This window comes from Panthera pardus, unplaced genomic scaffold, assembly GCF_024362965.1.
Source record: "Panthera pardus isolate Hobbes unplaced genomic scaffold, ASM2436296v1 HiC_scaffold_22, whole genome shotgun sequence".
NCBI classification, from domain to species: domain Eukaryota; kingdom Metazoa; phylum Chordata; class Mammalia; order Carnivora; family Felidae; genus Panthera; species Panthera pardus.
Genome location: NW_026526788.1, coordinates 48,604,796 through 48,617,810, shown reverse-complemented (window position 1 = coordinate 48,617,810; position 13,015 = coordinate 48,604,796).

Below are 13,015 nucleotides of genomic sequence, written 5' to 3'. Positions count from 1 at the left end.
GCCTGATGCAGGGCTTGAACTCATGAACTGTGAGATCATGACCTGAGCCGAAGTCGGACACTTAACCAACTGAGCCACCCAGGTGCCCTGGCTTCTTAGGTCTTCTTATATGTCTCTTAAAAAAGCTTAAAAAACTTCTCCATATTGGTTTTGCACCTCTTCTGTTGGATTTTTCAGCAGACTTCATACTTTTAAAAAAATTTTTTTTAACATTTTATTTATTTTTGAGACAGGGAGAGACAGAGCATGGACAGGGGAGGGTCAGAGAGAGGGAGACACAGAATCTGAAACAGGCTCCAGGCTCTGAGCTGTCAGCACAGAGCCCGACGTGGGGCTCGAACTCACGGACCGCGAGATCATGACCTGAGCTGAAGTCGGCTGCTTAACTGACTGAGCCACCCAGGCGCCCCGTTCATACTCTTAATATTGTAAATGCAATCCTCTTTCTTAAAATACATTTTCTAATTGGTTGTCCATAGTGAATATTTATTCTTTTATATAAGTCTTATATGTAACCACCTTTCTCTTAGTGGTCCTAATAGTCTTCCTAAAAACACTCTTGGATTTGGAGGAGTTGCTCTTGCATTATGCCATGATCTCTTCTATAGGCCTTTTGCTTGCTGCTTCCTTTCTCTATAAATCTCTCCCCACCTTTACCACACCCAGCACATAAGCCCCTTTCCTTCCCTTGGCTCATAAGTTTAATATTTGTTTTGCTGAAAGATATATCCCAATCTCCCTGATGTGGTCACTTTCATCAGCACCAGGGAGTTTACCACAGAGGCTTGAAAAAGTGATATGTGTTAGTAGAAACAAGATGGATAAATGAGTCTTCACCTAAACCAAACACAAGTACAGCAAAACAAAACTTAATAAAAGTCTTCTGCCAACAATGGAGCAGTGAGTGACAACGATCTCAGGAAATATTTCATAATGGATTTTTAGAAATGGTAGTTTGTAAGCCCCAACAAAATGAAGCCATAATCATCAGTTGCTTTAGTAGGTATTGTATGACCATAAGATTGGATTATTGGAAACGAGTCAGTTATTCATTCATTTGACAGGCTCACTGGTCTAGAAGAGTTGGATTTGTTTGGTTATTTGGTTCAAGACATGAACAAGGACCATTAATGTTTCTGATCACCACTTCAGTTAACTATTTCAGTCACCTTCGTGATAACCCACACCTAGCACCATTTTACATGACTATCACTTGTTAAATAATAAACTCAAAGCTAGGTCTGTGTACACTTGGATAAGTGAACCTATCTGAGGACTGATATCATGTGAAAGGGAAATTGTGCAGGGGTATTTTGGTGAGATGGTTTATGGCTTCTTGCCTTAATGTGGGGTTGATTGAAAATTGATAGAACTGGGAAATAGGTTGGAATACAGTCCAGAATTGAAAAGAACTATCTGGGGCAGTTGGCATGTGGAAGAAATTAATTGCATCTGTCCAAGAGGAGGCCAACATGTAGAAGGAAGAACCACACGATTGTGAGAACAGACGTACTGTGACTAAGTTGCTTTGTAAAGTCATGCATTCATGCAGGGTGTTCAGGATGAGGCAGAAGCATTGCTTGGCAGGTAAGGTTGTGTGGCGGGTACCGTCCTTTCTAGCCATCAAATTGCCTTCTTTTTGAGATTCTTACTAAGAGACCCAAAGGAAGATAAGCCTTGCCCCGCTTCCAGCCCTGGTTTCACAAGCCCATAGACAGCTGTGGCACTTGTTGGTTGCTATGGAACAAAAGCCCTTCCCAGTGAAGGAGTTTCTATTTAGTGTTCTCTTAGCAAATTTGTTCATACAAAGGCAAAGGATGGAATCGGCAGTCAGAAGACCCGGCTGCTGGGACCTGTGATCTCAGGTGTGCTAATTCTCAGTTTCCATGTATAAAGAAATGAACAGTAATAACTACCCACAGTGTTGTTGGGAAGATATAGTGAGAATACGTGTATGAAATCTACACTGGTAACAATTATGACGGCCATGAGATGCCAGACGCATTCTCACTGGTGCTTTTATTTGATAGTTCATAATGATTTGTTCCAAAATTATCAGAACTTCCAACAGCTATATAGATGTAAAAATTATCACAGAAGCTCATAGTTTTATGTATAGGTATTTTCAAAGGTAAGATAGATACCTCTTAAGTACTTTTTGTAGCTATAAAAGGAAGAGATCCAGTGATTCTAGAACTTTACCCCATGTAAAAACATCAAATAGTTATGAAAAGGGAAAGGCCAACTTGCTAGTGGCTCCCCATTCATGGGCCCTGAAATACGTGAGTCTTCCTACTGCCCCCTGAGCTTTAGAATATCTTCCTCCACAGGGCAGTAGGTAACCCCAAATCTTGACCCCTCCAGCTGTCCACATGTCCTCATCCTCCTACCTGAGCAGACATCGCTGCAGCTTATGTGTCTGCACCATTGCAATCCTTGCCTTTGTGGAAGTGGCTGGAAAATGACAGGGTGGTTACTAGGTAAGAGGAAGGGCAGAAATATCTACTGTTCTATTTGTAGTCACCTCACACACGTACTGCAGACCCTCATGGAGATGACTGGAGCATTAAGACTCAACCAAGGCAAGTTTCTCTCTCAACAAGCTTATGACAGTGTCCAGGTGCCCATATTCTATTTCGGAATTGGAAATGATAAACCACGAGTCTCAATTTAATTCAACATTCAAACGTTTATGGAGTGCCTACCATGCTCTAGGTTCTATACTGAACTTGGAGCAAAAAACAAGATTTCTACCAATCAGAATCTGGTGAAGGGGCAGACACACACATACACCCACCCCCCCCCCACATACACACATATACAACACGGTCACATATATACCATACACACTCCCTTCCACATACACATCCCCCACACACCATACACACATATGCTGCACACTGCCTCCCTCACACAGCACATATACACATACCACACGCACACATCCCTTCCACACACACCACACATCCAGACACCCTCCACACATCCAGCACATACATACATACAGTGTCCCCCCCCCCACACACACACATGTGCACACACACATATACATTCCACACATAGAGTAAGATAGTTCAAGAAGGCAAAGTCAGCGTGAAAGATTATGAGGACCTATGCTAAAGGTCATGGAGCTGGAGGAAAGGCAAATAATAGTCATAAGTTACAATTGTACTCTGTGTATAATCACATTCAATAACAGTTACCCAAGCTCACCTGCAGAGAAATAAAACAATGGGCATTGTGAGTCTATGAGTAAGAATTGTCCAGACAAGGATCTGGGTGGTGTTCTTGGACCAGGAAGTGGGACTATCTCCTTGGTATTAAGTAATCATAACTACTAGCAGCACTGAATGGGATTGCCAATCCAAGAGTTTCTTTTGGTGGGCAAGGCCTCCCTTTTTCAGATCTACCCTGAATTCACCCACCTGTCTGCCAGGTTTACCCTGTTTTTACCCTGTGTTTACCCACAAGAAAATGGGAGGGCTGGGATGGGGCTGTCATTCATAAGTTCTTGGACTAGGGATGAGTCAATAAAATAATCACAGCTACTTCTTAAAGTTTATTTATTTATTTTGAGAGAGAGAGAGAGAGAGAGAGAGAGAGAGGCAGAGAGAAAGGGAGAGAGGGAATTCCAAGCAGGCTCCACACACAACGCAGAGCCCGATGTGGGACTTGATCTCACGAACCATGAGATCATGACCTGGGTTGAGATCAAGAGTCGGACGCTTAACTGACTGAGCTACCCAGGTACCCTAATAGTCATAGCTATTTTAACAGCTATGATAGCACATGGGATTGTGACAAGAAAAGGTGCAGCACCCAAGGTAGACTCTGAGTAACTCTGAGTAACCAGGGAAGGAATGTTTCCCTGAAAATTGTTTTATATCAGAGCTGAAAATAATTTTAGAGGATGAAGTGCTCAGAAAGTTACAGGAAAACGTGGCCTGCCTCAAGCTGATGAGAGAATTGGGACTGTGCAGGCGGGGGAGCTGTGGGAATGGCTGGAACAAGGACAGTACACAGACAAGATTGGTCATATCTATGCAGGATGACCATCTCATGGGTCACAGTGACAAAAGGGTACATTTGGCCTTCATCATTTTCTCCCCAACTGCTAGTAGGGGGCCTGTATATAATAAAGGAAATACCTGCAGGGATGTAGCCTGAAACCAAGTCCTCTTTGACTCGCAGCTTTTGAGGGGGGCAGTTGGCACGGAGCTGGGAGAGACGATGCTCACCGTTAATCCTTATGCCACTTGCACGCTGGCATTTATCCCTCTATCCTCCAAATCCAAGGGGAAAAGTCATCTTCCTCCACAGTTAGTTCCACTCAATCTTGTGGCTTCTATGCCACAGGCTATGCTGAATGTCTTGAGGGGGCTTCTCTGTAGATCTACCAGGCCGCATCCCCGAGTTTTCAGCAGTGACTGAGTCAAGATTCAAACTCAAGTCTGTTGACTCAGACCTTTCTACTTTTTCCCTTGGGCCATCACCTTCCCTGGAGCGAGGAAGGAGGTTGGATTTTGGGCCACACTCATCCCAGCTTTGATAGAAAATGTGGCTCCCCTCTGGAAGGCAGTATGGGGGTTCCTCAAAAAGTTAAAAATAGAACCACCTTACAATCCAGAAATTGCACTACTGGGTGTTTACCCAAGGAATACAAAAGTACTAGTTAGAAGGGATATATGCACCCCGATGTTTACAGCAGCATTATCTACAATAGCCAGATTATGGATATAGCCCAAATGTCCATCGACTGATGAGTGGATAAAGAAGATGTGGTTTATATGTGCACAATGGAATATTACACAGCCATAAAAAAGAATGAAACCTTGCCGTTTGCAACAACAGGGATGGAGCGTATTATGCTAAGTGAAATAAGTCAATTAGAGAAAGAAAAATGCCCTATGATTTCATTCATGTGTGGAATTTAAGAAAGAAAACAAATGAACAAAGGGGAAAAAAGAGAGGAAAACCAAGAAACATGCTCTTAATTACAGAGAAAAAATTGACGGTTACCAGAGGGGTGGTGGGTGGAGAATGGGTAAAATAGATAGTGGGAATTAAGGAGTGTGCTTGTGGTGATGAGCACCGAGTGATGCAGGGAAGTGATGAATCACTAAATTGCACTCCTGAAACTAATATGACGCTGTATGTTAATGAACTGGAATTTGACTAAAAACTTAAAAAAATTAAAAAAAGAAAAGAAAAGAAAACGAGGCTTCACACACTCTGACCATCAACCCACCTTCTTTTGTCTTTGGACCCCAAAGTTCTTCTCTCAACATTTCAGCTAAATCCTAACAAGACCGGGGCCATGGGTTGTTTCGAGAGAATCTAGGGGCATTTTCTCCTGCCACAACTCCAGTTTGGAGCTCAGCAATTCTATTTCTGGCGACTGCGTCCCACAATTACTTCTCTTGTCATACCCTGAAACATTGGCAGGTGCATAAAAAAGGAGCTGATTTACAACACACCCCATTCTTTTTTTTTTTTCTTTCCATCCTTGGCATTCTCTTCATAACCACTCCTTGAAATAGTTATTTTTATGTTATTTTATTTTTTTAGTGGTTTGTAGTCTTTGTTTTAGGTTTGTGTTTGTTTTTGCTTTCCATCTTCAAAGGAGAATTGGCAGTCAGGGCTCTCTGGTTACTTCCTGATAGAATATCCACAATCCAGGAGATATTCTTGTTCTTTTATTTTGGAAGCAGAAGCTCCCGGGGCTTTGTGTTCTCCACAAGGGTGGTAGGTCATGCTTAATGGCCCAGGACCGTTGGCAATCCACAGGGGGGCAGAGCCCTCCCTGCAAGCTCCGTGCAAGCAAAACACTCACTTCACCGGTGTCCCCATTACCCTCTGATTCAGTTACCTAAAATTAACCTATTAACAGTCCCTGGGGAAACAGTTTGGTTTCCTTCTTCAGGGCCAGTCACCATCAGTGGGAGAGAATGGGACAGCTGAGTGCCTGTCCACAGTGTCCTGGTGCCCAGGGTCTTCCAGATGCGCTAAGCCTTCCTTTCCACCTGGAAGCTGGACCTCAGTCTACTTGCACCCCCTGTCCCCTGCAGAGAAACACACAGGGTGGGATTCTGGCTCCAGCTTCTCCCTAGGGTGTGGGGGGTTTCCTTCAGCCTCAACAAAGGGATCCTTTTGCAGAATTCCCCAGACAGTGTTAGGGAGTGTCCTCTTTTTGAAGAAAAATGTGCTAGTTTTCTGACATGTTCCAACCACACAACTTTTTCCCTCTGGTGTCCATCTGCCTCGATAGAGATCCTTTCACAGAGCTGTGAAAAATCCTGCCATTATGGATTAACCATGAATCTCAAGTAGGCACTGATGAAGACAACAAAGAAGGGAGTCTTGCATCTTCTGTTGGAGACAATTGTAAAGGAGGGGGCCAGGAGGGAGGAGATAAGCAGATGGGCACACTGATGTTTGCTCCCTGGGCTTTTGCACCAGACAGCAGATATGCTGGAAAACAGAGAGGGCTACTGAGGAAGGGGACAAGGGGTTGCTTGCACCCTGACCCCTGCTTAAGGGGCAGTTGCCATGCAAAGCGGGGTCAGCCGGAGAAGGATCTCATAGGATTGATTCTCTGTTCAACCTTGGGCTTCTGTTTGTGGGGGATGCTGAGTTGACAGCCAGTAGGCCCACCATAGGGTTCATCATGATGAACAGTTACTGCATATCAGAGACTGGGGCTCCTGGCACAGGTGAGGAGTGCGAGGCGCCATCATGGGGCTGTTCTGAGGTCAGCTGATTGTGCAGAGAGGGAAAGCTGGGCCCAACTGAGCTAAGGAATGAATGATAGACTTCCGCATGTAGCTGGTTCCTAGCACTGGGTCAACTAACTGTTTCACACACTAGAATTTTTGTTTGGCACCTGCGTGTAGGCTCCAGAACTCATCACCTTCCCTCCACTGCTATGAGACTATGTGATTCCTCTCCACATCCATCCAGAAACTATATTGGAGAGAAGTCCGGGAGGGATGGTGGAAGTAAGAGAGATTGGGCAGTTACCCTCAGAAGGCATCATTACTCTGAGGAAGGCTGACACTCTGGAGTGAAAAAGTTGGGCACATTCTGACTGATGAACCAGGGCTGTAACTTACAGGACCTTCTATGCTTTACATAGTACCAATTTATGTTGTCTATTTTCTCAAACATTCTGCGAAAACAGCAAAGGACAAACCCCAAACTACCAATTGTTAAGAACTTTCCAGAATTTCCTCTTGACTGATTCCCTCTTTGGTGTCTTTCTCCCCACCAATATTTCCTGGAGGAGGAAGAAATATTGTCTCAGAGTTCACCTTCAGGACTCTGGTGGAGCCAGACACACTAGGGGGCTGTGTGCTTGGGACATGAACAGCGTGCTCGTTTGTTCATTCATTTGGTGAAAGCCTCCTGCTTCCTCCCTCCGGGAGCAAAACATGAGGGCCATAGAGTGGCCTTTTCTCTCTCTCTCTCTCTCAAATCATCTGCTCACGTAACAGATGTGATAACCAGAACCAAGCAAGGCCTGTAGCTCCAGATCAGGCTGACTGCCTGATGCCTATCTTGGTCTCTTCCTCTGTTCCGGGGGGCCTGGTGTGTGGGGAGGGCAGGGAACATGTCTGAAGCTGCTGAGATGAGCCTTGGTTGCTGCTCTGGAAATACGAAGAAAAGGGACACAGACGTGGTGGCTTCTGACCCCCTGACTTCCCAAATTCACACGAGGATGTACAATTTATTTATTCCCTTAATTATTAGGATCGGTTTCCCCACACAGTACATGCTAATGACATAAAGATAGATGAGACTCATTCCCTGTTTTCAAGATGCTTGCAGTCGAGTGTGGAGAACAATAATTGCAATATCTTAATTAGTGACCCAATGATAGACATTACAGGGCTAAAAGGAGGAAATGATCGGTTCTAGATAAGGAGAACTTAATATATTAATATAAAAACTTAGGTAGGTGGTTGGGTGGCCAGGGGACAGAGATGGGATTGAGTCCTCCGTCATAATATTTATTTCCTTTGGCATTTAAAATCAGAAAATTTTTAATGCATAAAAACATAATAACTTCCCACAGCACTGAGACACGGTGACAATTTTATATTCATATACATGCTCAGAAGAATACACTTATAATTCCAAAAGAGAGACATGCTGAACTTACTGAGCAAACTAGAGGGAAAATAGTTTCTTGGGTTATTTTTTAAGACCACTTGGCATTGAGTGCTATTCATGCCAAATATTAAGAAGCTGGACAAAATAAGAATGCAATGAGAAACTTCAAATTTTTTGCCTCTGACCAACAATACCTTTTTGATATCGGTTATGTCTTATTTATCCAAAAATTATTTTTGTGATTTTAAAAGTGGGTGAGGAAACGATGTAAAAAATAGCTGCTCCTTACTGAGGACTGACCTCTGTGTTAAGTGCTCATTCCAAGAACAGGAAGCATTTGAAGAGAGACTTGAGAAGGAGCAGAAATGTTTCTGATGCTGACAGCAGGGGAGACGGCGGCATGGCAGCCCAGTGGTGCATGTCAGCCCTTGTTGTCTTGTCTGCAGGGATGAGTGGGGAAGCACCCGGCAGGTCTGCGAGGGGGAAAGGAGTGTAGATTTTCTGTTAATTGCGTTATGGGGAGGAGGTCTCCAAGCGTGAGGAGGGTGCACCAAGAATCAGGTACACTAAAACCAATCCCCATGGCCAGTGGTCAGTGCAAAGCCAGGCTCTTAACCCTGAGGTCGGGCAGTCTTAAAGCCAGTTTGTCTTAAATCATTTCCTAATCCCAGGGCAGTACAGTTCAGGGAAGTTCAACAGGAAGTGAGCCAGGAGTAATATAGAAGCCAGCAAATGCAACCTGCACAAAATAGCTTTACTCAGCCCCTGCCATTTAGGAGACGAGCATCCCGAGGAAGAAGGGGAATGGCATCTCAGTAAGGACTCGTGGTCAGTGTGATCAGACAGGGTTCTAGACAGGAAGAGGTGGCGGTAGTGAGGGAGGAGCTGGGCCACATGAAGAGCTTCAAGCATGAGGAACTTGAATTGTTCTTTTGGCAGTAGACAATAGGAGCCTGACAGATTTTGAGCAGGGAGCCCACATGATCAAGTTTCTGCTTTAGAAACAAAGCAAAAATCCTGGAATTATGATATCAGAGCTGGAAGGGTATCAGTCATCACTGAATCCTAGTGCTCTCCTTGTATAACAAGCAACTTGCTAACATAATCAAACCCTTTATTTAAAAGCAAAAACAAAACAAAGCCAAACAATACAACCACAAAACCCTTCCTGTTACTTGACTGTGGGTCAACATCCTATTTCTAACAGGCACATCTTAATTATTGGCAGCTTGGCTATTTGATTCTATCTCTGTAGCAGGCCTGAGTCTTTACCATGAAAGAATCTCTCTAGAATGGTAATCTGGTGTCCCATTTTTCCTTTATCCCTTAGGCTGGACTGACCCAGGGCAAAAATGTGATATTGGTGACATTTATCTTTTACTCTTCCTACAAGACAATATGAATTAAATAATGTTATTTAATTATAAGAGAAATTTTTAATAAAAACAAATTAAAAAATGTATACATAGAGTGCAAATGACTTAGACTTAACAGGTAACTGATCTACTCTCTTAAACTAAAATATTTTCCCAGATAAGACCTAGAGGAGTTACATGACTTACCTGAACCCACACAGTTAACTGGAGGCAGAGCTAAGACTAGAGAACATAGTTCCCAATGTCCTTTCTGTTTTATTGTTACTTCTTTACTTTGGTATTGATTAGAGACTGTTCCTGTTAGCCCTTGCTGCCTAGTAAGTATCCAGAACTTAGTGACTTAAAACAATAATTGGTTCTCTTTCATTGTTCTGTGGTTGAGTGGGTGGTTGTAATCACCTGCTGGCTGGAGTTGTATTTATCTGAAGTCTCAACTGGGCAAGACATCCAAGATGGCTCCCTTGCCTGGCTGAGAGCTAATGCTGGGATTATTGGCTGGAGCTCTTAAACACAGACTCTTCATGTGGCCTATGTGCCTCATAGCATGGCAAATGAGACTTCCAAGAGACCTACATGGAAGCTGTGATGTTCTTTATGACCTAATCTTGACATCCCAGCAATTCCTTTCTGCCATGTTTGTTGGTCAAGCAAATCACCAAGAGCAGCCCAGATCTAAGGGGAAGGTAATCAGAGCCCACTTCTCAGTGGGAGTGAATCAAAGGAATCGTGGTTACCTTTAATCTGCCACAGAGAAAGTAGAGAGAATGGGGTAAGCGGTGATTATACCGAACAACAGAATTTGAGAACCACTGTAGTAAGTACATAGGACAACACAGACATGAATTGAACTAATTCAGCAGAAGGCTTGTGTCATAGTTTTAGGCACCAAGTATGCAGGAACCCAGTCTCTGTCTTTTAGAACTCATATTCTAATAGAACACAGACATTAAGCAGATAGGTGTTCAGATTTTCAGTGTTATAACAGAATTACAGAAGTGCCTACTGATTCTTGAATGTATCCACTCATCCACCCACCCATTCATCCATCCACCCACCCATCCTTTATGGAGATCCTAGGGGTAAGATCACTTAGTTCACTGAGTTTATATTCTAAGAGAGAAGAATCATTGCATTTGGTCTCAATGATACCAAAAAATTGAGATGGGGAAATGGAGTGAGGGATTGGGCAGGAAGGGAGTTGCATTTTAGGTAGAGTGATTAGGGAAATTCTTTAAGAGTACAGGAGAAAGAAACTGATACCTGAAGGATGATAAGGGCTCAACCAGGTAGAGATCTGGCAAAGATCTATTTTTCCTGTATAAATAAAGGTCCTGAGGCACGAATGGTCTTGGAGTGTTCAAGGAACAGAAGGAAGGGCAGTGTGGCTGGAACTCTGTGACTGGGGAACAGGAAGTGGAGATGTGAGGTCAGAGAGGGCCTGCCTTAGTGCTGGAGTGCACAGGGTTCTCCCTGGGAGTCACTGCTCCTCACAGAGCAGGTGGTGTGTGAGCTGAGTCTTGAAGGATATAAACTGCACTTGGGTCAGGTGGGTTTATGAAGATTTGGGGGGTCATGGGAAGCTCGGGTTGGAGGCAAGAAAGGATAACAATAAAGGTTATGAATGTTTATTTATCCCTAATTACGTTCCATGCCGAGTGCTGCAGGCTTTATCCTGTTTAAACCTTATAATCTCTTTTTATTAAATAGGTCCTGTTATCCTTATTTTACAAAAGAGTAAATGAAGGTCAGTTGTCAGATTTGGGGGCTTGTTGACTTTGAGGTACTCATAGGAAACATTTAAGTGGAGATATCTATCTATCTGTATCTATCTCTATCTCTATCTCTATCTCTATCTCTATATCTATATCTATATCTATATCTATATCTATATCTATATCTATATCTATATCATCTATCTCTATTATATCTATCTATCTATCTAGCTATCTATCTATCAACAAACCATTGGAATCACACCTTGCTCATATCAGGCACTGGGTAAATCAGTGTTGAATAAAATAGGGGTGACATACAGATTTGGAAGTGAAAACCTTCAATGTGTGCTACTGACTTTGAGAGTGTAGATGAGTGCCTGTTTTGCAGCATCATGGGCACTGGGATGGGTTGCTGACTTGCCAACTAAAATCTGCTTTACTTTCCAATACTTTCTATGACCACTGTGGTGGCCGTGTGTCCTTTCTGGTCAATAAGTCTCTGAACCTCATTCCTGTGTTTAGGTAGAGCTTTTGTTGCCTTAATGAGCAGAGCCTACCTCTCACCAAGGAGGGACAAGGCTCCTTTGAGCTAGTGTGCGGTCACATGACCCACACTTTGAGAATCAGATGCACCTGTCTGAGCTTTGAAACAGAAGCTGGGCCACACAGCATCTATTTTGGAGGTGTCATTAGAGGGACTGGATGTGGTGACCTGAGGCTACAGGGACAGAAGTTCCAGGCAGGATTTAATAACCAGGGTTAGAGTCCTTGTGGTGCAAGGTACATATCTGAGCCCAGTAGTGTCCCTCTGGTCTGTCCGAGTTCTCTCATTTTGGCTTAATTTTGTATATATTTGGTTTCTTAAAAAATTGCCCTGTTCATTTACATAATTATATTTATTGTGTGGAGTTGAACATGGTCCTCTCTTAAAATTATTTAGTCTCCACTGTGTCTATGTTTACATATCCTTTGGTATTCCTTTTTTTTTTTTTTACATTCATAAAGGGATGCATTTTATTGAAAGATACTTATCAAATATCACTTTATATGAACAATTAAGAATGAAAAAATAAGAATTTTGTGAAACTTAGATGGAAGAAAATGTGACACATGTGTATATTTTTTCTCTGAGTGGTTTCATTATTGTTTTTACACATGAATGTTTTTTAAATTATTGTTTTTTAAAAAAAATGTCTTATATCTTATATCTTACTAGATAATTCAGATTTTTTGTAGTGAGCCCATATTTCCTTTGCACTCAGAAAAAAACAAGATGTTATATGAAGAAAAAATTGATCACATAGCAATGAAAAGTTACTGTAAAAGTTATATTTAGGCAAATGTTTTATATAAATATGACAAGCAACAGATACCTATATGAATCTTTAAACATTTTTCCAATGAAAAAAATATTTTTAAATTTTAGACAGAAGGAGAGTGAGCATGATCTGGGGAGAGGGGCAGAGGGAGGGAGGGAGGGAGAGAGAGAGAGAGAGAGAGAGAGAGAATCTCAAGCAGGCTTCACACTCAGTGCAGAGTGGGAGGTGGGGCTCGATCCCATGACCCTGGGATCGTGATCTGTGCTGGAATCAAGAGTTGGACACTCTACTGACCGAGGCACCCAGGAGCCCCTGAAAAAAAATTTTTTTTTAATGATGCCAGTTTCCCCACTGCTTTCCTTGGCCAAACGCCATAGTTTTGGTATGAGGTATCCTTAATTGTTATTCAGTTTCAATTTTGTTTCTATGTTTAACTCTGGATTTATTTGAACGTGCAAGTGCTTAAAGTTGTTGGATCTTCTTTTGTTATTAA